This window comes from Eumetopias jubatus, unplaced genomic scaffold (assembly GCF_037043125.1).
Source record: "Eumetopias jubatus isolate StellerSeaLion01/CBP00866 unplaced genomic scaffold, mEumJub1_p1.0 scaffold_1, whole genome shotgun sequence".
Classification (NCBI taxonomy): Eukaryota; Metazoa; Chordata; class Mammalia; order Carnivora; family Otariidae; genus Eumetopias; species Eumetopias jubatus.
In genome coordinates, this window is record NW_028274807.1 from 47,067,173 (window position 1) to 47,092,994 (window position 25,822).

Below are 25,822 nucleotides of genomic sequence, written 5' to 3' on the forward strand. Positions count from 1 at the left end.
CACAACATGACCTAAGAAGAAAATGGAATTTTATTCTTGGTTCTCCATTTTCACTCTTTTACCTCAAAATCCATTTATTACCAAAGTCAATTTTCTGGGGAGAAGGGGTAGTAAGAACCCTAAAACAAAATTCACAGCCTTTTGAGAAGGTAAATTTATGGGAATTGCAACTGGACTTGGAAATTAAGAAGTCCAAAGCTTGATTTGTGTTTTCATATTGGCTCTTTCTGTAGACTCCATCACAGCATTAGGAAAATACCACAAAAATACCAGTGCTTCACATTTAAGTTTAATTGCCATAAAAGGACAAATGAATTTGTTAAGCATAAAATTAATATTTGCTTTATTTGGAAATGTAAAAATTTACATTCATTCTATCTAAAATATTTTTTCTATCATATAGATTGTCGCAAGGACTAATGCTCATTCAGAGAGCCCACTGTGTGATAATGTATCCACAATAAATCTTGTTGAACTTTCAGTTTTAAAAGGGTCTTATGGGTGATTTGTTCTTTAAGCCATGCTTTATAGTTAATAAATGGAAAAAAGTGTGGAATATTGAAGTATGTCATTTAAAGATGTAAAAAAATGATGCTTGCCTATTTAAAAAAAATAAAAATGCAGACCCTGGGAAACACAGCTGTTAGAGATTTAATAGAGGTTATGATTTTCAACAGTTGAGCTATAGTTTATGGTATAGATGGCACTCTGGGTATAGCTGAAACAATAATTGATGGTTTCTGTTTCCCTCCTCTTCGATCAGTTTCAAAAGAGTGGAATACCTTTTTACCAAAGCAAGAATTTTTCCATTTCCAATTACAGCCTATATCAAATAAACAACTTTTTATTGCATATTTCGTACTTCACAGGGACCTGGGTGTTGGCCCTGCTTTCTTCTCATTATGGTAGGCTTCCCTAGATTTGAAATAATAGTTTTAGGGAAATCCTACTTTTCCATACTAACCTGCAGTTTACATAGCCTATCTTCAGACCAAATAACATATAATTTTTCTTTTAGAATACTGAAACCAAAATCTTGCATTGCTCCAAACAAAATTAGCAAACAAAACAAAACTCCATGAAGCAAAAGTAGTAGGTACCAATGTTATATGCTTTAAAATACTCAACCACAGGAATTACTAGAAACAGATAAATCCCGAATTTGGGGCATGTAGAAAATGCTGTTTCAAATGATAAGTTAAATATAGAGGCTATTTAAAAGGGAAATAATTGTCATACATTTCTTAAATTTTATTTTACAGTATATGTTCAAACCAAATAAAGTTTGAGTGATAAAATGGTTTTTTCATCTCTTATTCCAATGTTTTAAATGTGACATAGCATATTTTCTTAACTCTTCTGCTAATTTTTATTCTGAAAAGTAAAGTAAAATATGCAGATGTTCATCCAGGTGCTTAATTATCATATGGTAAGGGTCCATTTATAGCAATAGCCTGTTCAGTGTTTAGATGTAACTTAAAGTTCAAAATGCCACTGATTAACAAAATTCTTCTACAGGCTTTACCTTTTAAATTAGCATTTCTATATAAAAAACCATTGTCCAAAATATTACTCTAGAGAAACTAGCATTATCTTTAATTTTCAGTGCAGTTTGTCATTTATCCATTGATTGGAGTTGAAGTAAAAAGTTGGAACTCAAAATTATGAGAGTTACGTCCATGTACAAATTGGCAAATGCTTTTAAGACAGATTAGTTTGTAAATTTTGAAGCTTAAGTGCTCAACTTTTTAAGTTAGATTCATCCTAATTACAAGATGTATTTCTAACAGTGTTTTTCTAGTCTTTTATGTGAAGATTCACAAAGGGGAGGGAGTGAGAATCGGCACTAATAAATCCACTACCATGTGGTAATGTTTCGCACTTTGCTCTCTAAGACATAAGGGAATTCAAGTCCGAGGAGATATAAGATCAGGAGATTGAGTTGTGGTATTACAATATATCTTCTCCCACCACCACCCTTTCCCAAAGATTTCTCAACACAGGCAGGATTCAGCTGTGGCTCACTTGGAGAGAGTATGTAATATATAGTCATCCCCCAGCACTCGTCATTTAAAATCAAATCCCAAATCTGTTTTTCCGTTGGAGTAAACTTTCTAAGTTTTGTGTGAGTTGAAAAAGGTTTTGAACCTAGAGTTCATTGGACGCGCTTTTCGAAACCTGTCTGCAGTTGGTGATGCTAACTTTAAAAGCCACTTACAGTCCGCCTGGTTCTCTGACAGCTATGCCCCTTGCTGGAGCTGAGCGGCTCTCCTGGGCTTACCTGAGCTGCCTGCGCCGGGGCCGGGCGGGGGCCGGAGGGGGCCGCAGTCTCGCAGCGCTGCGAGCGGGCTGTGCGCGCTCCGGGAGTCACCCGAACAATGCGAGCGGGGCGCCGAGCGCGCCCGGCCTAAGGGCGTTACGTCACTGCGCTGCCTTATAAGGCGCTCCGCGTGTGCGGCGCGGTCGGCGGGGGCGCGGATGACAGCCGGATCCGCGGCGGCGGCGGCGGCGGCGCAACAGCGGCAATGCGCCCCAGGTCCGCCGACGCTCGGACCGTGTGAACGGACGGTCGGTCCCTGGCTCCCCGCGGAGGGGAATGGGCTGCGGGCCCGGGACGCCGGCGCCCTCCTGCCTGGCTAACCAAGTCATTGGGGGTCATGGTCAATCCGTTAGTAACTCTTCTCCCTCTGGGGCTTTAAAGCTCCTGTTACTGCTTCAGATTCTTAAATGCACATCCTGTTATTCTTATTTAAGCTTTTGTAAATATATTTTTGTTACATTTGTTTTTTGGTTGCTGGGGGGAGGCAGGAGAGGGAGCCAGAAGCCTTTTTTAGTTTTTTGGATTTTTTTTTTTTTTTTTTTGAGACATCCCGGGGGTGATTTAGACTTCAAACCTTCTCTTCCCTTTTTGTAAAGAGTAGGGGTCCTCAGAGGATAGTATTTTATTTCCTGATGATGTAACTACCAAACAATTCTTCAAGTGATGATGGGAAGGCCAGATGAAATCTTATTTTTTCAGTGTTTTCCTGAAAGAACCTCCTAGTTCCTCATTTCTGCATGCCTGTGTTTTAACGAAAGTAGTTCAAACTAATGTTTATTTGTCAGGGAAAGTATTTATTTAAAAAAAAAATAAATGTTTTATGCTGTGCTTTCAAGACAAAGTGTAAAAATAGAACTTCAGGACCAGTTTTAATCCATTTGTTCTCTTCTACTAGAAAACAAAGACATGAGAAGAAAAAAGAAACTGATCAAATATGACTGAATTAAGCCTCTAGTATGGGGCAGATTTACTTTTAAAAATTCTTTTTCTGGGAAATGAGAATTAGCCTCCTAATTATTTTGCACATTAATAAGAGAATTAATCTCTGAAGTTCTAACCAACTAGGTGAATCTGCTAAGTAAATTAGGGATGTGGCTGCCTTATTTGCAAGCTTCAAATGAATTGAGTAGTTTTAATGACTTGAGTCTATTTAACTTTTTAAATAAACATTAAAATAGGATTGCTTCCTATTATGATGTACATAGGTGTATAGAACTACTGTTTATATATGTTTTGTCAAACAGGAATAATGAAAGCAGTTTGTTTCTCTTCCTTAGTTTGGAGTAGAAAAAGGCTGGTTGCAGAGAATATATTAGTAAAAATCGTGAAAAAAATATACAGGGCACAAAAACGTGTGTCATCTGCTAAACTGTGGGCTCACTTTGATAGTTCTTTTATATCACTCTCTACTGAGAAGCCTGTTAAACTTCTGCTTTTTATATATACTCTTTTGAGAAACCAATGACTGTACCCTTCCACTGAGCTTAAAATTTAATATTTGATTTACACTTTCATATTAACATTTTAGATATTGGTTTGTTAGTTTTGTTATCCTACCTTATAGTTGTGAAGTGTGGTTGAATCTTTTTAGTCTCCTATACTTGCCCTGTACTTATTAAACATGTTTTTGAGACTTTTATGCTAGATTTGATTCATTCAGTGAGATAAAATGATTGTTGTGAAAGTTGCATAAACACCTGCATCTCAGCTTCAAACTGGTGACAAAGTATCTTTACCCAAAGCCAGCATTTTTGTAACTGGTTTTGCCTCCTTTCCCCTCTGATAGGTACAGGTTTCCTAACATTGGACTCTTTTATTTCTTTCCCACATTTTTGTACTTATGCTTTGCATTTATTTCCATATTTTTGATTTCCCACTTGCCCTGTAAAATATGTCAGCATTATTTCCTCCTTTTCTTTAACTGTAGTAGCTGAAGAACAGAGAAGTTAAGTGGATACAACACTTGTCTAGGGTTATGAAGCAAGAGAAAAGAGGATTAGAACTCCTTGTGTGCCTTGCCTGGTGCTGTGTTACTCCCTGAAGCAGTGATGTCTGACCCAGCTATGACTCAGCATTCCAACTGAGATCACCATGTATACCACTCTTCAGGAACCAATAATAACATTTGTTGAGCTTTTTAGTTCATGCTAGTCACTGTGCTTAGTGTTCTACAAGTACTCCAACATTGTAAGGTGGTATTAGTCATACTTTTCAGGTGAAGAAACACATTTGGAAGGGTGAAAGGGCTTGACCAAGGTCATACTGCTAGTAAGTAACAAATGTAGTGATTTGAACCAGTGTTTATGAATACAGCCTTAGTCTTCTCTTAATGGTTTGCTCAGAATCACTCAGAAGTGTTAGTTAAAAAAATGCTCAGATTTAGTTGAGAAGTTTCTATCTTTATTTTCCAGATTGAATGTTAAACTAGGAAAACCAAGACTGACCTTTGCAGGCCACCCACCAGAGCCACCCTGATTATGCACTGAATAACCCTAGGGTAGTTGTTCACATTGGAGACATCATGGATTTGTATATAAGACTAAGACTATTTGTATATAAGATAAGACAGCTTTTTTGAGGATGTTGGTAACATGTTTTGGTCTAATAAAATTAGAATAATATGACAGTTTTCCAACAGATGAAAGTCAAGCGTCTTGAGCAGGGGGGATGTTTATCTGACACGAGAGCACCCTGGGTCTTCTTTGGAAACTCCAACCAGCCATTGGTATTATGTTCTGTTGGCCACAGGACTCCGCAAGTGGACTTTTATTTCCTTCTCCCTTCCTATGAACATTCTCTTTGAGATGTAATTTTTGTTGTCTTGGCTTCTGATGTGTATTTATCAAAAGAATGGAGTTATGACCACTGTGCCTCAGTCTTGGCTGAGAAAATTTTACTTCCTTTTTTACTGAAAATTTTATTGTCCAATTGCTATATGACTTATTTTATAATCCAAAATTTCCTACAAATAAGTTTAACTACAAATTAAAGTCCTTTCTGTAATGAGTAATTTAAATTTATGATCTAAATCAGCAGTAGCTTTAAGTTGTTATTTGGAAATGGTTCAAAGGAATTTTTCTACCAATCTAATTGCTTTCTAATGAGGAAGAAGGGTGTATAGGCAATAAGGGTGGAAACTAGAATATATCGATTAAATTGAACTATACGAATCGCTCTTGTTAGATAGTCAAAAACAGTTGAATAATCAGCAATTTCCGGTGGTTCAAGCTAATGCCAGGAGTTCAATACAGTGACCACAAAAACCGATGTTATTAGCAATGTACACAATATTGTCATTTAACTGTTTAAAAATACCATTAACATGTTACCAAGAATGTCAAAGCCAGTTTCTCTTTGTGAAATGACTACTCTTTCTTTCATGCCCTGTCTTCCTGGCTTTGTTTCTTCTTGTGACTGGTGAAGTCTTTTAGTCATCGAAATAAGTGCAAGAGAAGCAGTATTCATAATTAACTGCACCTTTCTTCCCAGCTGCCCCCAATTTTCACTAATGCTTCTTTCATCAGTTAAGGGGTGATGAGCCCCACTCCCTGGAAGCTCTGTTGGAATTTATGAGATAGTAACACTAACTTTTGAGTGTGATATGTTTGCTCCTTTGCATCTATAAAATAGTGTATGTGAAAACACTATAACACACAAAGGAAAACAATTCTTATCAACAGGTATAGTCCTATATGAGAAGCTGAGCGTAGTGGGGACAGATCCAGGATGGCATGGGGAAAAGTTCTGTAGGCTTGCATTACATTAGGCTGCAGTTGGATTAGCCAGAGTGTGAGCCTTTGGCGTTAAAGTATACCACCTCAGGGAACATTCTAATACCTCACTGGCAGGCTTCTTGCAAAGCAGCTTTGTCTGTGAGCATTGGGCTAGCCTGCCATGTATCCAGTGCTGATCTCTCCTCTGCTGCTACACAACTTAAGAGGAAGGGACTGAGCACCACTGGTGGGCAGCTATAGAATGTAGAGCCAAAAAGGATGTCTCAGGGCAAAAGCACCTTCTCTCCATGCCAAAAACACTTTCTTTTTTTTTAAAGAGCATTTTATTTTTTTAAGTAAGCTCCATTTGCAACTTAGGGCTTGAAATCACAACCCTGAGATTAAGAGTCACCCTACCCACTGAGCCAGCCAGACACCTGAACAGTTTTCTAACCTGTTCCTTTCACTCTTCTTTCTGTTGCCCAGGCGTCTTCTGCCTAGTTTTGTACACATAAGTGCCCACACAAGGGGCGCCTGGGTGGCTCAGTTGATTGAGTGTCTGCCTTCAGCTTGGGTCATGACCCCAAGGTCCTGGGATGGAGCCCCGTGTCCTCGGGCTCGTCGTCACGGTCGTCGTCGTTGTTGTCGTGGGGCTCCCTACTCGGGAGCCTGTTTCTCCCTCCCCTCTGCTCCCCCTGCTTCTGCTCTCTCTCTCTCTCTCTCTCTCTCTCTGTCAAATAAATAAATAAATAATCTAAAAAAAAAAAATAAGTGCCCACACAAAACCTACCCCATCTCCAGGCAGCACACACCACGTGCACTGCGCACCTAGAGCCTTCCACCAACAATTAATGGGTTACAGTGAACCTGGATTTGCATGGAGACCCACTTGCTCTTATCTGCAACCCAAATCTCCTGTCATCTCTAGTCCTTGAGGTTTCCAGAAGCCCATCAACTATTCCTAGTCATACTTCAGCTGACTTTGATTTTACAGCAGGGACTAATGCACTTTAGAGCAAACTCAGGCTGATTATAGCAACAGTGTCAGTGGTAATACAGTAGTAATACTAGAGAATGAGAAGCCTATTATTAAGATGATTTTTTGTGGCTTTGAAAATGAATTTTAGAACAGTTCAATGCCCATGATAATTTGGAAAATGCAGAAAAGTAGAAAAGACGTTTTACATCTAGCCCTACCTCGTGAATACTGCCAACTATTAAGAGAGGTACAATTGACCCTTAAACAGGCTTGAACTGCATGAGTCCACTTATATGCAGAATTTTTACAGTGCAGTACTCTAAGTATATTTTCTTTATGATTTTATTAATAATATATTTTTCTTTAGCATACTTTATCACAAGAATACAATATATAATATGGGTACAAAATATGTGTTAATTATTTATGTTATTAGTAAGGCTTCTGTTCAATGGTAGGTTGTTAGTAATTAAGTTTTGGGGAGACAAATTTATACGCAGATTTTTGACTGCACAGGATTCAGTGCCCCTAATCCCCACATAGTTTAAGGGTCAACCACACTATGTTCCCTTCTAGTCTTTTTATAAACATTTATAAAACATCTGTGTTTTCCCACTATGGGCCATATATGCATATTGTGTCTTTTTATCTGTATATATTTTAATCATGTTCATTGCCTTTCTGTAGACAGTGGGTCATTTAAAAGCAATTTGCATATTGTCCCTCGAAATGGTGGTCACAAAGCCAGCCACTACCTGATGTCCCACTGACAGTGCTATAGTTTTTGTTCCTCAACAAGTGAAGCAGCAAAGTCTACGTTTGAGACTCTCCTGTTGATCCAGGAACCTCCTGTTCTTGGTTTACATCGGATGTTATGACTTGGCTATGGGTCTCCAGTGAGCGTGCCAGTAGGTGAGCAGAATGACTTGGAGAGAATGAAGAATTGATAATATGACGCCACTACAATTATTAAATGGGAAGCTGGAAAAACCTGCTATTTAGGTCCAGTCCATTTGCTTATTTATTTCTGCAAACATTTTGTGTTTCCTTGGTAACTAATAATAGTTTTGAGAAACTGTTAAACTCACAAATATTACTGCAGGAGTAAAAAAATCCTCAAATCACAGAAATTAGAGACAGAATAGACCTATTAGGTCATCTTTTTTGTCCCCTGCCAGTACAGATTGTTCTCAGCACTTTGTCCAGTCCCTCTTTAAAGGGACCTTGTCTAATAGTTTGTATCTCATTTTTTTTAAGTAGTTCATTTTTAAAGAAAATAGTCCAACAGAATATAATTGTGGAGCTTGATTTCAGGCTAAATATTTATAGAGAAAGACTTATGGCTTCAAAGTACAGTTGAACAGGTTTTATGTTGGGAGTTACTGGTATAGTTTATTGGAATAGGAATAATAACTATAGGAATAGTTTATTGTCATTGGAATAGTTGGCTAAGTGTGAAAAACTGATGGGTAAGTTGACTTTATATGTTTTCTTTTATCATTGGAAACTCAAATATAGCAACACATGAGGATAAACTTTTAATATAGGAATAATAACTATAGGAATAGTTTATTGTCATTGGAATAGTTGGCTAAGGGTGAAAAATTGATGGGTAAGTTGACTTTATATGTTTTCTTTTATCATTGGAAACTCAAACATAGCAACACATGAGGATAAACTTTTAATATAAACTCATTGAAATGGGTCTAGAAGGCCTGAGAAAATAAAGCATTTAGGAAGTAAAGTTAGAGTAAATGGTTCATTCCAAGATTGTATTTATGAAAGAGACATTTTATACTCTCCCTTCCTGTCACCAAAGCTGCTTTGTCCATTATTTATAGTTAATTATTGCTTGATGTGAAGATGGCTTCTAGCTGTAAAATCCCCTCCCTCAGTCAAGTAACTTCTTCCAAACCCCAGAAGGACAGAATAAAACTGCCTCATAGAGCAGTTGCTGGTGGTGTTATAGACTGAAGGCTTCATATCCCTGTATTATGGCTGAAGATGTCTTCACTGGGAAAAATGATGAACAAGTAAAGAAATAGGAAATGTGCTTTGAGTTTTATTTTGAAGGATGATCGTTTCATAAAAGCACATTTTAGAGTGTAAAAGACCTTAGAAAATACTTACTTTACTTATTGCCATCCCTTGTTCCCCCTTTTTAAATAGATAAGATAATTGGATCTCAGAGAGGTTAAAGGACTTGTCCTGAGGTCAAAATTAAATTGGTGACCCAGCCAACTATGTTTTACAGGTCTGTATATCTCTTCTGGGAAACATGAAAAATCAAAAATGGCTTAAACAATGTCATTAGAACTGTCAGACTATGTCTGAAATTATAATTAATATTAGAATAATTTACCTAGGTTTATACTAACTACAGAAATACTTTGGAGCATTAATGAGCTAGTTATCCACTTTATGGGTGAAAAATACAATATTTTTGTTGCATTTCTTTTAAATTGAAGATCTGTGTATGGCTGGTAGTCAACTCAAGCCACTAAGATTGGCCATAGGTTGACAACTCCAGCCAAAAATTTAATGGAGATATCTGAACTTTTAATATTAATTCTGTGCTCTCATTTAACACCATTGTCTTGCATACATGCCAAATGGTCATTCTGTACATGAGAAATGCTATTACAATTTATGTTACTAGACATTTACATCATAAAATGCAGGTGGAAGGGATGTCGAAAGTCTTGTGTTCACCCTTCGATTGAATTTTCTCTTGAGTGAGAACTTCAGCTTTCTTACCAGGAGTTGGTGCTTGCACGTCCAGTTGTCATTAGTCAGTACTGAATAGCTCCAGGGATTTTTTACTTCCCCAGCAAGTCCATTCCATTCCAAACTGAAAACTGGCTTCCTCTTCTACTGACTATTCCTGGTCTTTCCAGGGAGTCATACTGAATAAATACATTGCTTTGACATGAGAGTGTTTTAAATATTTGAAGACAATTTGTCCTGAATCTTAAACTGTTCCTATTTTTATAATTTGAGTCTTTTCATACTCTATTTCTAAAAGTTTGGTGCTCAGAATGAACAAATTACTTCAGTATATCAGGATTATCTTCCCCTTTACAGACTTTGTGTAAAGTGTTTTGCGTTTTCCTAGCATTTTCTGGTAACCATATCAGATTACTGTGTCATTGAGCTTACCGATCACCAGCCTCCTAATGACCAACTACATACCTAAGTATTTTCATCATGTACTCTTCTATGTACTCCTTCTATCCTCTGCTGGTTTTGTTTGTATTACATCTTTGTTATAATAACAACAATAGTAGATGACACATTTAATGTTTAATAGATGCCATGCAATATATGTTTTACATATGATATTTAAACTTTGATCCACATAATGACCCTGTGGGATAGATAACTGAGGAACAGAGAGATTAAGTAGCCTGTCCAACATCAGAGCTAGTAAATAGTGGCACCAGGGTTTGAGTTGTAGACTGACTTCAGCAAACTCTGGTAGAAATCATATTCAGTGTCTTTTTTTTTAATTTTTTTTAAAGATTTTTATTTATTTGACAGAGAGAGAGACAGCAAGAAAGGGAACACAAGCAGGGGGAGTGGGAGAGGGAGAAGCAGGCTTCCCGCTGAGCAGGGAGCCTGATGCGGGACTCCATCCCAGGACCCTGGGATCATGACCTGAGCCGAAGGCAGACGCTTAACGATTGAGCCACACAGGCTCCCCATATTCAGTGTCTTGTAGTAGGATTTGAACTTAGGGGATAAACACTATAACACAGAGGCATAGAACTTTGTATCTCTCTTATCTGCCACTAGTTCATTGGGCTTGCACTATGGGATGGTGGAGTGAGAATAGATCTTGGAGAAAATCTGGTCAGCTACCTCATCTTATAGTTCATATAAGGGAAAGCCACACTGTGCAGTATTCTGTTCAGGGATACCCAGTTGGGACAGAGCTCAGGACAGAATATGGTGCTTTTTCTACTACAGACCTCGAAAGTATTTCTGCTTTGTACAATTTTCTCTCTCTCCTCTCCTCCTCTTCCCTCCCTCCCATCCTTCCTCCCTTCTTTCTTTCCTTCCTCCCTCCTTTCCATCCTTCCATCCTTCCTTCCTTCCTTCCTTCCTTCCTTCCTTCCTTCCTTCCTTCCTTCCTTCTTCTCTCCCTCTCTAATTATTTATGGCACTATAAGCATTAAAACAACAATAACATTAATAGAATCCACATTGAAAGGATCACTTAAAATCCTGTCATACCATGTTTTAAACTTTTTTCATTTATTGCCAACTTTTGAATCTATAAGTTCTTTATCTTTTTAGATTATGACATAAATTTAAGACTTTTATCAAACATATTCTCAATCCTCTGATTTAAGTTTCACAGCTCAAATATGCCACTTATATAAAGAAGATCCAGGGAATGGAAAGGGAAAGGAAAGGAATTGCTGCCGTTTATTGAGAGCCTACTATGTGCCAATATCTCTGCCTTGCCCTCTGCCTTGATATCTCAAACCTCCTTCCTGGACTTTTTGAGATTTTGTGTGAGGGCTGGGACAATAATACTCCACACAGAGTAGACATTCCATAAACCTGATGAATGAGGATGAATTTGGATGCATCCAGCAGGAGATGGATCCAGCAAGAGAAAGAGGTAATGATCATTCATTACCTGACTACTTCCATTCATTGACTGTTACCTTTTGATTCAATTTATGTGCCATTTATTTCATAGCTCCATTGAGACAAATACATGTGAAAGATGTTATTTACAGTCATACATTATATCCTTGTGCTTTTAAATCAAGTGAATACTAATTAAGTCTTGATCTAGAAACTATTCTTTCTTTCATTTAATCAAGTTTCTTTAATTCTCTTGACTCTAAATATTATTTGCGAAGGAAATTTCCCCTTGGGGTACATTTAACCATGCAAATGGGAAAAACTTTGTCATGATACTGCTCTGACAGCCCACAGACTTGAGGAATAAAAACTTCAAGAGCAGAGTTCCTGCTCAAGCAATCAGTTATGGCCTAACAGTAGCTTCTTGGCAAATCATAACTTAAAATAGTGCTGATTGCTTTTTAAACATAATTCTAATGAATACTGCTCCAGTTGAGTTTTAAAACTTTCAGTTATTCCAAATGGTTACTGCCCTAGCGATGCCAGAATGTCTAAGTCCCAACCCATTTATTAGCACTGGGAAACTCGAGAATCACTGATGTTGACTCTCAGTGACCTCAAATTTAGACTCTGAGATTTGTATTCAAGTGCTGATGTACTCTGATAAGATTGACAGAAGTACAAGTTTATCATATGATTGATTGCTAATTTGTGTCATTACTATACTGTGCCATTTAGGGTGTGCTATAAATTAATTTTTAAGTATATCTTATAAGTATCTTATAAATAACCTAGTTACATTTCATCATCTTACCTTTTTTTTTGCGGAAATTAAGAGTTCTTTGTTAAATGCAAGGGTTTAAAATTTAGCAGGGGTTCATAAACTTAAATTTGGCATTTCTTTTTCTAAATATATAATAGACTCAAAGTAGGAAAGTGGCTTAGGTCTACTTCGAAGACCTCTGAGAGGTGCTGACTTTTGGTTAAAACAGTCTCCATCCATGCATGCATGTGTGCATCCATCTATCCATCCATCCATTTGTCCTCTATCTGTGGCTACCATTTACTAAAAACCTATGGAACAGATGTCTAACTCTCTTTTCCTTTCTTCCCTCCTCCCTGCTCAACACACACACACACACACACACATTATACATGTACACATGCAGGCTTTCATGTACACTTACCAACAATTACAAGAGGAAATGAAAAACAGTGGAACTCAACTGTTTAGATCAGGAATGGGAATCTATTCCCCAAAGGCTAAGTGGAATATCTTTTCATCTAGTCATGGTGACCTTCAATAACTAATAGCACTTTTTGTGCATGAGGATTATCAGCAGCCATTTATGCCAATATGTCAGTAGTAGGATGGGGGGGAGGGCGATTGGTATTGATGCATGGCTTCCACTTGTACAACATTTAAAAACATTTATGCTCTCAAGAAAATAAAAAGACTTGTATTCTTCAATTAGGTAGTGCCAATGAGAAAATATTATTAAAATTCCTGGAGAAAAAAAAAACACCTTTGTTCATAATATTTGTTTATTGCAATGTAATTAAGTAGGTAAAAAAGGTAATATTTTCCCTTCTTAATTGAAGAAGGTGGAATATTTAAAGGGAATACTGTGTGTGTGTGTGTGTGTGTGTGTGTGTGTGTGTGTGTGTGTGTGTGTGGTATGATTTATAGTTATGCAAGAGTTAGGTCTAGGGATGTCTGGGTGGCTCAGTCGTTAAGCGTCTGTCTGCCTTTGGTTCAGGTCATGATCCCAGGGTCCTGGGATCAAGCCTCACATCGGGCTCCCTGCTTCTCCCACTCCCACTCCCCTTGCTTGTGTTCCTGCTCTCGCTATCTCTCTCTCTCTGTCAAATAAATAAATAAAATCTTAAAAAAAAAAAAAGAGTTAGGCCTAGACTGCCTCTCCTATATTCTTTCAAGAGGCACTCAGCAACTATTTTTTGAGCATCTTCTGTGTCTATTTATCACTATACTGAGTTCATGGCAAGGGAGGCAGAGAGGATAAAGCATGACCCTACCCAGATTTTGATGGGTAGATAAACAAGTGAACAAAAACCAAAAAACAATTAACATTAAGTTGGGATGCTACATTTGGTGAAGGAAGAATTTTTGTAAAAGTATGTTAGGCCTAGAAATATCTGGAAGGTCTTCATAACAGAAGTTAAAGTTCATCTGGACCTTGAAGGGTAATTAAAGAATTCCAGGAAGGAGAATGGTAGAGCAAAGGAACCCTAGATAGAATGGCGTCACTGATTGGCTCTTATTGAGCAGTGCTGACCCTCTACAGGCAGTTGTGCAAGTGGTAGATATTGCAGCCCTGGAGGGGAGGGTGGTCACATAAGATGGGGCCAGACTATAAATGGGTCTTATAATTCAAGCAGTGTGGTTTGGATTTCAGTGTTCTAGACAGCAAGGTGCCATTGGCAGTTTTTTAGCAGTTGAGTAATATATTTTAATATATTAAAAGCAATTTTAAATGAATCATGACATTGTTAATTCTTTTTCAATTGTATATTGAAGTATAATATATAAATATAAATATGTAATAGAATCAGGAGTGCTCCAACCTTGTCATATAATAATGCTGCTTTTAGGTATAATCTTTGGAGAAGTGAGGGTATGGAACAGCCTTTATTGAAACATTTTAAAGGCCTTCTCTGAAAATCAAAATAAAACAGATCTATGATGTTTTAATTAAATAAGATAATTTATTTTAGTCTTACTAAATATTAGAATGGCTGTTCAAATAATGGCTCTCTTAAGCATTTACTTGACTAGTGATAATTTATCAAAGATTCTTCCCAGAAAAACGTCAGTAGTTGGGTAAAGATCTTCCAAGGCTGCTTATATCACACACACACACACACACACACACACACACACACACACACATAAACTCTCGATATGAATCACTGAATGAATGAATGAACTGATTTGTTTCCTTGTTCGTTCATTCATTTTAATGATGTTCTTTGCAGAGGCGCCTGTATGATCCATTACTGAAAATGGAGGGAGGATCTTTATGTTTTAGGTATACCTTCTCAACTATTTAGCTATTAGCAGTTTTATTTGGATGATAAAGTTGAGAAAAGAATCTTCTCAAAAAGCTTTTTGTTGAAACAGACACTTTTTCATCTTCTAAGGAAAGAAATTTTGATTGTTTTCTTTGGGTCAATTTCAGTATTTCATAAATTTTATTACTTAGAATAGCTATGCTAAGAACTGTAGTTTGTTCCTGCTACCTCATGATTTTATTGGGCTTTCATCTTTCTCTTGGGTTCATGAATTATTTAGAATTGCTTCTTAATTTTTAAACATGTATTTTTGGGTAGAGAGAGAGATCTTTTTATCACTCATTACATTATGGTCAGAAAATATAGTCAGTGTGTTATCTACCTTTTGAAGTTTTTTAAGATTTGCTTTATGGTTTCGCTGGGTGGTTAGTTTTTTACAAGTTCCCTATCTGCTTGAAGAGAGTGTAATGTGTATTCTGTATGAATTAAGAACAATGTTATCTATGTAGATAAAGCTTACTTATTGTGTAATTAGAATCTTCTGCAACCTGATTTTTGACTGCTTGATTAGAAATGGAATTTCTTTATATTATATAATGACTCTTTATAGATCTTTCCACCTTAAAGTCCTTTTTGCCTCATACACATAGCTGTGTAACCTTTCTTTTAGTTAGAAGCTGCCTGATGATATCTTTTTTCCAACCTCTTTTCAGCTTTACTATATTCTTATGTTCCAGTGAGTCACTTATAAACTGCATGCAGTTGGGAATTATTGTTAGAATTTTTTTAATACAGTATGACAATCTTTGTCTTTTAACATGACCATTTAATTTGTATTACAGTGATTATTGACTTATTTGGACTTACTTTTGCCATCTTATCTGATGGTTTTATTTTTTACCACCTTTTTTGCTGCTGTTATTTTACTTCTTAGCTTCTTTTGAATTTTATTTTTATTTGTTTTCTCCCTTTCTACTTTGGAAGTTACACACTATTCCTTTTCTATTAGGAATTAATTGGCCTATAAATTCTACCTCACAAGTTAAAGTTATCAGTCTAAAGCTGATCAGCATTTTAATCCTTCTCCAAAAATTTTAATCATTTCAGAACACTTTAATTCTGAGTATACCCTCCTGATTTATAAATTACTTGTCTTATGTTGTCTTATATTTCAGTTTCTTTTTTAATTCCCCAAGATTTTATCATCTTTTATTGTTATTTTAGTCAGTGTTGGTTTAGATGAACCAACATATTTACCACTTTCTTTCCTCATCATTCCTTCTTTTATTCCAGATTTCCATCTGGGACCACTTTCCTTCAATCTGAATGCATACTTTTTGAAGTTCCTTTAGTGGAAGTCTGCTCTTTGCACACTCTCTTTTTATTTATTTGAATGTCTTTATTTGACCCTTGTTCTTAGGAAGATTTTTACTGAGTGGAGACTTCAGGTTGATACTGTTTTCTGTCAGCACATTGAAGATATTATTCCACTTACTTCTGGCTTCCCATGTTCACGTTGAAAAGTCAGTCATTGATCTACGTGTCATTCCTATTCTCTCTGGCTGCTTTTTTTTTTATTTTGCCTTCATCTTTGACTGCAATTTCATTATGATGTACTTAAGTACAGATTTCTTTTGTACTTTCTGGGTTTCATTGAGATTCCTGAATCCGTGGGTTGGTGTCTTTCTTAAGTTCTAGAAAATTGTCAGTCAATGTTAACTTGACAAATACAGCTTCTGAATAATTTTTTTTTCTTTACCTTGTAAAACTGAGACACATGTTAGGCTGTCTTTCTCTGTTCCTCATATCCCTTAACTACCCTTTCAGTTGTTTTATTTCTTTAGCTCTCTTGGCTGCGTTTTGTCTTCAAGTTTTTCTTCTGGTTCAGTAATTCTCATTGCTGATATGCAGTTATATTTTTCATTTCCAAAAGTTGCACTTTTTTTCTAATTTGTTTAGTCTTTTGTAGTCTGTTACTTTTCTAAGCAGAAATTTCTAACTAGAAATTTTAATCCCTTTTTTATCTTCAACATATTAAGTATGTTTTACATGCTGTCTGGTAATTTAGATATCTGAAATCCTTTATTAGCAGCTCCGATTCTGCTGTCATTTCTTTGGCTTTCAGTCATTGTGCATTATTTTTTAGTGTGTTTTCAGATTTTAAAATATGAACCCATATATTAGAACTCTATTTGCAGGAATTCTTTGAACCCTGGGTTGAAGGTGGCTTTCTCTAGGGAGGATTTACATTTGTTTTTGCCAGATGCCGGGGGGGGGGGGGGGGGGGGGGGGGGGGGGGGGTATTTTCAGCCTAGAATCTCTAGAGCAAGGTTTTTTGGTTTTTGTTTTTGGACCACCCGGTTAGTATGAATTTGGGCTGCCTATTCTCATATAGGCTAACTTGTTATTATAAATTCTCAGTGGAATTTATTTCTCCCCTTACTCCAAATGCCATAGTTCAAGGAAAGCAGTTTTCCTTACAGTGCCTAGAAGTTGATTTTGTTTCTAAGTCACCTTTACATTCATGGTTTAGCTTTTTGCAATCTGGCTTTATGTAGGGTTGGGAGGACCCTAGGCTTTGTCAACAAACTCTGTGCCCTCTGATGCCATAAAAACTAAAATATAAGTTTACAGAATTCAAAAAATGCTCTCAAAGCAATAGCTGTTACTTTACTTACCTTGCTGAGTTTTCACTTTTATTCAATCTTTAACCCCTTTGTATATTCCTTAATAACTTGCTGTCTCAAAGATGTATATTTTAAAATATTTTATTCGTTTTACTTAGCACCTTGGGTGTTTTGGTGGTGGTGGTATTGTTTTGGAGTTTTTTTTAGTGAGACAAGAGCTTAGAGTAGCTAATCCGTTTCAGCATTGGAATTCGACATTAGCACACTATAATCTAATAGTGAAAAACAACCTGAAAATGGTGTAGGAAATATTTCAGATTGATATGTTAGAGCCACTTGTTTGTTCCTTTATGCTAAGAAATGGAGTTTTATCTTACCTCAGCATTTCTATTCGCTGTTCAGTGTACTAATTGGCTACCAACGATTTTTCAGATCCCAAATAATATAAACATTGTCTCAAATATAAGCTCAATTTTTAGCAAAACATTTTAAGTTTTAGTTTTTGTTAGGTCTGTACATTAATAGGAACATAGGTCTTCTGTCCAGAGTAGCTATGATCCACTTGCACTTATTAGTTACATTTATATCAAACGTAATTATTTTCCTGATTTTTCACAGTTACTACTTCTTAGTTTAGGCAAACACATACTAGTCGGAGCCCAGTGTAAAGAGAGATAGTCTAAGAGAGTTAAAGGAAGCTTCCTCTATACTTTTACTGAACCATTGTGAGAAATCGGATATTATTGTCATTCCAAGTGCTTCAGAAGGAAGTTATTCTTATGGGAATGATGCCACTTTCAGGAAGGTAGCCCCATCTTACACTCAGGAGCTTTCCACAGAGCACTAGGTAAGTCTCTGATTTTGTATAGAATAACATGTAATGAAAGATAGCTTTGAATCTTGGAAGAACTCCCAAGACATGGTGACTTTAATTTGTTTTCCTCCATTGAGAACTGTCCTGAAAACAGTGCCCCAGGTCCTCCAAGTAGTCTAGAATTGTGAGTAACCAAAAGGGAATGATACAGTAGCTAGGATGCTTCCAGCCGCAGTCAACAGAAAACCTGGACTCCCTTTGCCTCAAACAATGGCAAAATATATCATCTTACGGCAAAAAATCCAAACTTGGGGCAGGCTTCAGACATGACATGTTGCCTTTGCTTCTCTGGTTTCTGTGGCTCTGGCCTTTTCCCCTAGATGGTTTCATCATCACCCTGGTAGCAAAATGACCTCAGCAGTTCCAGGCATCACATCCAGAGATAGATCACATGCATCACCCAGAGGTAGAATAGGGACCATCTCTTCTGGGTTCTCCTAAGGAGCTGGCAAGCTTTCCCATAACTGTCCCCACCGCCCCGTCTCCAAAGTCTTGTCCTTTTATCTTATTGTCTAGAACTGTCAGAAGAAAGGAAAGTAACATCGTAGACCAATTAGATTTTATTCCTAACCTGGACGTAGTGTCACACTCATGTAAGTCATGTGGGTTCAATGGATTATTATTACAAGTTCCCTTTTGTATAAATTCTGAGTATGCTGTTGGTCGTAATTATCTCTGTAAATGCAAAGTATGAAGACCCCCCCATTGATGCTAACCCCAGAAAGAGCTGCAGAGATGCTGTGCTCAGCACTTTTCATCAATGCTCACTGACTGGGTGAATTGCACGAACAAACTCATTGAGCAGGTCTGGACCTTTGCATTGCCCTCTTTAAATTGATCCATGACCTGTACCATACATAGTTCTGAGTGAGTGAGTGGCCCATTGTTCTATTAAAGTGAACTTTAAGGCCAAAATAAAAAGTTAGGAAACTCTCATATTTGAAATTTTATTTTGTCCTGATGATATATGATTTCTTTTTTTTTTTTTTTCTGGCCAAAAAATTAGAGGTGATAGGATTAAAGCTTTATGGCATTTAAACCAATCAGTCTTCAAAACTAAAACGTTACTATAGTTTTGGGAGGAAAAATCCCCACTGATTTTCTAACTTTCGCCATTATTTTATAGACTCTTTATCCTTAGCTTTTAGTAGCTAAGAACCATTAAATGTAATGCTTTATTGGTAAAGTCAGACATTTATTGTTTCCTGTGGAAAGTGAATATTAATACTGTGTCACTTGTTGATCTTTTTCTTTAGACATTATATAGCGTGTTTCTGTGGGCTAAATTTATATTCTGTTCTCGTAGAATATTAAATCTGTTTGACAGAGTGAATTTAGGCCTCTTTAGCTCCACTGACTCCATAAATGCTATATGTGGAAAATTGTTTAGTTCACGTGAAGAACGTTATATCTCTGATTTTAGGGTCAATGAAATGTTTCATGAACTTTGAGGATATGGTGTTCGTGCTTCTTAAGAATCTCAGCTCTAAGTAATAATGAAATTCATCATTATGGCTGACCTAATAGCTCATGTTTCTCTCTATATAGTTCTGATTTAGAAGTTCATGTAGTAAGCCTACTTATTTGCTTTCTCCCCAGGTTGTTCCTGCTCTTAATTCACTATCATTCTTTTAGCCTTAAAAAATGGAAATTAGTTTTAGACTGGAAACAAAATAGTAACAAAATTGAAGAGGTTCAATGGATAGAAATGTTACTAAGGGTTCTCTTGGCAATGTTTTCTGATTTTGCTAAAGCCCAAACTTCCTAATTAGAAGAAAAAGATCACCTGCCTGAGGCTATTTATTGGGATGTTACCATATTTTATTGTCAGATCATTGCTTTTTTGATATGATTTGGTGACTCAGTTTGTTGTAAATATCACAGAAACCATTATTTCTGTTCACATATTTTTATTCATCTTTGTTCAATAGTTAGATAAATGTGAGTGCATACAAGTGTGTACAAGTGTTTTTTACATTACATGTGTATGTGTTTGCCTATTTACTCTATTGCAGTTGCTTTATCCTCAGAGAGGAGTTGGAGGAATGAGATCCTGAAGATGATTTTCAGGAGGAGATGACTTAGAAGTTTTTAACAATTGGGTGAATAAGTCTGCAGCCCTCATCCCAAGTCAGATCTTCATGTTTTGTGACCTTGGTTAGCTGTCATATAATAAAACCCACAGGCTGTTCCCAAAGAAGAGGTGGAGGGCCCCAATGATGACTGTGGCCTAGGACTGGCAATGCCTTACTTAAATGAATGCAGGATGTCCTGTGTATCTGTTCTCTCAAGGTGTTTCGATGAGCAAATCTGGGGTCTATCAGAACACATCCTTTTGCTTTCAGTTATCTCCATTTCTAACATTTTTATTTTTTTAAAAGATTTATTTATTTGAGGGGCGCTTGGGTGGCTCAGTCATTAAGCGTCTGCCTTCGGCTCAGGTCATGATCCCAGGGTTCTGGGATCGAGCTGCATCAGGCTTCCTGCTCTTTTTAAAGATTTTAAAATCTTTAAAAAAAAAAGATTTATTTGAGAGATTGAGAGAGAGAGAGAGCATGAAAGGGGAGAGGGGCAGAGAGAGGAGACCAGCGGACTCTTCATCCAGTGGGGAGCCCAGTGGGGCTCCATCCCAGGACCCTGAGATCCTGACCTGAGCGAAACCAAGAGTTGAACACTCAACCGACTGAGCTACCCAGGCGCCCCCCAGTAACAACATTTTTAGAATCTAGGTATTTTTGAATGGTAAGCTCAAAAATATGTTGTCCATTTTGTATAATTTCAAGTCTTCTCTTCAAAGACTAGATCATAGCTAAGGTATGAGGTTTTATGGATTTTTTTCTATCATAGTAGAAATTTAAGAATTATGTAGTTTGCTCTAGCAGTGATTGATGAAAGAAGATAGCTACTTCTTTTAGTGTAAGGTATCAGAGTTGGCTGTCGTTGTAACCTCCAGCTGCTTTAATCTCCACATGGAATCCTTTATGCTATGTAGATAACTGATTTATACTTAAATAGAAGTAGAGTTCTATGCTAATTGAAAATGGTTTTTGTTGACCAACATCCCTTTATAGAATACATAAATATTTTTAAATAAAATTGGATTTTACCACCAACCCCAAAGGTATTTTGAAGGTAAAAAATTTGACTCGCTCTTTGCTGAATCCACAGATGTTTCTATTAACTTCTTTACAGCTCTCTTTTTATTGAAGCTGGCTGACTATACATTCAGCATTCATTTATTAAGTACCTACTACGTTAAATGAGACATATTTGATGGGAAGAAAGCCATTTAACATAGAACCAGCATATAACAGTCTTCAGTAAACTTAGTTCCTTTCCTCTCTGCTATTATATCCAAAGTTTTGTACTATATAGTGGGAAATAAAACAAATCACCTGCTTCGAGGAATTTATAGATGGGGTTGTTTGGAGAGGTGTTAATATGGAAGGGGAGATAGACTGGTTAAAAACTAAGTGAATTACACAAGTGCATAAATAAAGTGACCTTTCCATGCAGAAGAAGAAATTCTACATCTGGAAAGATGTGAGAGAAGGTGGCACCTAAAGAGTTCAGTTAAAGTTCCACCCCATTTGCTCCTCTGTTGTGGATGCTAAAGATGTACAGTCACTAAGGAGGAACTGGTCTGGTGTCAGGTCTGAACAGGGCCGGAAGGTGGGGGCATTGGGGTAGGGTGGTTTCCGCTGGCTACAATACTCTTGTGGGCTGGTATGCTGTTCTCATCATTCCATGAATATCCATTTCTTGTTATTTGTTTCTTATGCTTTTAGAGTCTATGTTGCTTATGGTTTCTTTTGCTCATGGAAGAAGCATGTGATAATGCTGAATTTATAGATCTTAGGGCAATTTGTGTTCTTCCAGCAAAAAGTGAATAATCTTCAAAACGTAGGAAGTTTCCCTGTTTTGCAAAAAGACTTTCAAAGTTTCATTTGTAAGATATTTCCTCATAGAAACAGTGTTACTAAGTAGAGAGTCCATTCCTAGACTAGCACAAGGAGGCTTACTAAACCCATAATAAAGCCAAAAACCTATATTTAAGTAGCTGCAATGGTTTGGTGATATTGTAATACAGTAATATCCTAGCTCACAAGATTTATCCATAATGTGATTATTATTACAGCGTGTAGTGGAGAACAATATTCATGCAAATGTGTAGAGTTTAAACTGTATTTCGGGTCAGCTAACTTTTTGTGGACTAGCTGGGAGCCTGTTTTACAAAAAACATGATATTTATTAGCAAATGTGTTCCAGGTTCCCCTTTTGGATTCCAGGTGAATACCTCCCTGCCATATCCATGGCAGCCCTTGGCCAACCAGCCTGAAGAAAATTAAGTAGCTCTGGAAATACTCTTGCCCTCCAGGTGTCATCCTTTTGAGCAGAATGTGGGCTGGCTTTTTATAGAGAGGAAACATTCACAAGTCAGGTGTTTGTAACCCAGAGAATGCCTGTATGTATTTTATGTGGCCAAAATGGTTAGACTTACTATATTTTACTCTTAACCATCCCAGGTTCAAGCATGACAGCATGTTCTTTTGGGCAACTTGCAGTTACCATGTTCTCGACTGGAAAAGCTGAAAACATCCCCCTTTAAATAAAAGATGAATCATAATTCAACTAGCTTTGCAGTTGGCTTCATAGATTTAGTGAGCTATTGCTCAGCAGGACTGTTTTTGTTTTGTTTTGTTTTGTTTTAACATATCCTAAACATGATTGGTAATATTTGTGGGTTCCTTCAAAGTAGTCTTTTCCTTTCTGCTCATGGACAAGAACTTATTTTTTGGCCTATCTCCTTTTCCACAAGAAACAAAGATTCTGGTAGTGTGTGCCAGATATAGTTTAAGGAATTTAGTTCAACAATAACATTACTATTAATTCATGGCAATATTTCTTGACCTATGGATGGGTTTTAGTAAGCCAAAAGAGGATAATCAGTGCATACTGAAATAAGCATTCGTTTCTTGTTAGTGAACATATAACACCAGACTTCCACATTTTATCTCCATAAATCTCCTTCATCTTTGGTGGAAAACCCCTTCCTCTTAACTAATCTCCATGGTATTTTCTTCACCTGACGCAGGGCAATCAAACCCCAAGCAACCCCAACCCATGGAACAGGTGCCTTGTTAAAAGACTGTGGTTAAATGTTGGGTAAACTCTAGCAGTGATTGTTAGAAAAGAAAAGAATGTTATTATTTGCTGAGAGTTTGACAAAGGAGCCCCTCACCTATGTTTGACCAACCTCTAAGCTATAAAGATAGGCTTTTGTAGAGGAGACATGCGGCTCAGTGGAAGAGAGAACCATTTGCTTTTATAGGTAATTGTTGTTCTGTATTCTAAAGCATGAGTCACAGATGTCTTTATGATTACACATCCCTCCCAGCATATGAGAAATACACTTTAGAGAAAAGGAAGTTAAGAGAAAACAGAAGTGTGAATAACTGCTAATGGTGCTCTTTCTGGCTCCATTCCGTCTGCCAGTTCATCATATACAAAGCGTAGTTCAGAGATTCTTTCCTGGCAAATAAGTGGCAACATATGTTTGAAACAGTGAATGGAAACTATAGGGAGAAAATGACAGGCATATGGCAATAGGAAGGCAAGGGAAAATTTGTTGCCCTAATGTTAGCCACATAATTGGTATGGTCTTCCATCGAAGGGCTGTTTTACTTTAAAAGTCTGCATGCCCCATTAGTACAGCATTTCTGTGTGTGGAATGTATATATTTTCTAGGTTTGTTTTTGTTTTTCATTTCATGTCACATTAAGCTATTGAAGCTCCATACAGAGGTCTTGAGAGAAAGGTTCCCAAAGGGGAAACACGGAACCTAGTCAGGAAATAGGACCCTTTATTAAAGTAGTAAAAAGAAAAAGTGGGAAAGCACTTAAGAACAATCACTTTGAAGGGCTAAGAACAGAGGAATGGGTCCTAAATTGTCTTCAAGCATGCTCTTCTTTTAAATAATTCTACAGTGACAATGTTTATGATTTATTTGTTGCCGTAGCAACTAAATCTTTGTTCAAGGGGTTGAGATTCCAAAAGTTACCTTAAAGGGCACAAGTTTGATGTTTTGTTACACATTGTGAAAGCACAATGATATACTTTTTTCTTTAAGATTGTATTTATTTGAGAGAGAGGGAGAGGGAGAGAGAAGGAGCATCAGCAGGGGGAGGGACAGGGGGAGAGAGAGTCTGAGGTGGAGCTCAGTCCTAGGACCCTGAGATCATGACCTGAGCTTAAGTCAGAAGCTTAACCAACTGAACGACCCAGGCACCCCAGCACAATGATTGACTTTGAAAAAATAATTTTCTTAACAGAAAAATATTAATGTATACTAAAAGCACTGAAGCCCATTTCCACTTGTATGTCATACAAGGCTATTAGTTAGGAAATGTGTTTCCAGTCTTTAAAATTTAATTATGGCCCATTGTTTTATTAGAGAATAGTGTTAGAAAGAAACATAATTTGCTTCTCAAAACAAATTTTTTTTTGTTTTATTTGCTCAGAAATGATTATGACAATATCATCAGCCTTTGTGTTTCTAAGATTTAGTTAACTGCTTAATAATACTTTTGTTCAGGGCACCTGGGCAGCTCAGTCGGTTAAGCTTCTGATTGATCCCCACATCTGGCTCTCTGCTCAGCGGGGAGCCTGCTCCTCCCTCTCCCTCTTCCTTCAGCTCCCCCTGCTTGTGCTCTCTCTCTCTCTGTCAAATAAATAAAATCATAAAAAAAAAGACTTTTGTTCAGATTGTGGGGAAAAATCAATTTTTGTTATTATTGATGTGGGACTTGACAATGAATAATGTTAGCATGAACAAAGGACATATTAATATGTATATATCTGTAGATATGATTTAAACATATGTCAATTCTGCAAAACCCAACTGTTCTATACCTTCTCTCACAATATCCTGCTTTACTATGACTGGTGTAATTGGTATGATTTTTTACATCTAGTCTCATGCTTTAAAAATGGGATACCTAAGAAGATAATCTAAACAAAATGTTTTATTTGTAGTTAGAAATTTCTATATACAGTTGACCCTTGAACAAGACAAGGATTAGAGGCCTTACCCCCGTATAAGTCAAGAATCCACACATAACTTTTGACTCCCCCAAAATTTAATTGCTAACAGCCCATTGTTGACAGAAGGCCTTACTGATAACTAAACAGTGATAAACACATTTTTATGTTATATGTATCATATACTATATTCTTACAGTAAAGTAAGCTAGAAAAAAGTATTATTAAGAAAATCATAAAGAAGAGAAAATATATTTGCAGTATCATACTGTATTTATTGGGAAAAAAAGTTCTACGTATAAGTGGACCTGCACAGTTTAAACACAAGTTTTTCAAGGGTCATCTGTATATTTATATGTAAAATAAAGCAGGACATGGCAGAGAGAATACATGACTAAGTTTTATAGCCTGCCCACTACCAATTTTTGTACCACTCACAAGCTAAGAATGGTTTTTACATTTTTAAATAGTTGAAAATGTCAAAATAAGAATAATATTCCATGATATGTGAAAATGAAATAAAATTTAAATTTTAAGTGTCCGTAAAATTTTATTGGAACACAGCCACACCTATTTGTGTACACATTACGTGTGGCAGCTTTCCTGTTCCAACAGCAGAATTGAGTAGTTGCAACA

At 36.8% G+C, this 25,822-nt stretch overlaps 2 protein-coding genes across 4 annotated transcripts in view; one reads left to right on the forward strand and one right to left on the reverse strand.

Moving 5' to 3' along the window:
- FILIP1L (filamin A interacting protein 1 like) overlaps positions 1-2,367 on the reverse strand; it is a 48,995-nt gene extending 46,628 nt beyond the window's left edge. For both annotated transcript variants that reach the window (XM_028119176.2, XM_088024312.1), the window contains exon 1: positions 2,282-2,367. The gene's annotated coding sequence lies outside the window, so the exon portion shown is untranslated. The remainder of the gene's footprint in view (positions 1-2,281) is intronic.
- Positions 1-25,822, forward strand: part of CMSS1 (cms1 ribosomal small subunit homolog) — a 376,816-nt gene that overhangs the window by 56,536 nt on the left and 294,458 nt on the right. The window lies entirely within an intron of this gene.